We start from the raw sequence: 608 nt of genomic DNA, 5'->3' as shown, positions 1-608 counted from the left end.
TATATTTTTTGGACAGAAATATAATTCTTAAGAATATTTTTTAGGAACCGTAACCGTAACGTATATAGAAAAGAATAGGTACCTACGTCAAAGAAAAAATGATTGCGGTCTTTGAATGTTTAAAGCGTAGCATCTTGTGCAAAAACAAAGGAACTAAATCTTAATAAAAAGAGTAAAAACACGGTCGCTCCTAAGTTTTCGGGTTAAATATTCATATATTCCACAAGGGGTCGAGATAGTGGCAAAAACTTGTAAATTGTTTTTGTCCGAATCGTTTGACCTTTACTTTTGACAAAATCTTTTCGGCCTCTAATCCGTAAAGAACATATACTTCTTTGTTTTACGTTTTAATCGATTTAGCTAATGAGTGTGTATAAAACTTAAATTTGTATTTTTGCATTTTTGTATGTTTTCATGCAAAATCCACACACACGGACCGATTTCAAAAATTCTTTCTTCATAAGAAAGCTGCAACTTCACTGAATTACATATATAATGTACTGGGCTGTCACCTACTATAACAAAGTAGAAATAATAACGACAGTTAGATAAGTCTTATATTCAAGACAAAAATATTTCATCAATTCGAACTAGTATTTCCTGAGATT

This window comes from Zerene cesonia, chromosome 4 (genome assembly GCF_012273895.1).
Source record: "Zerene cesonia ecotype Mississippi chromosome 4, Zerene_cesonia_1.1, whole genome shotgun sequence".
NCBI lineage: Eukaryota > Metazoa > Arthropoda > Insecta > Lepidoptera > Pieridae > Zerene > Zerene cesonia.
This window is presented reverse-complemented; position numbering follows the sequence as displayed.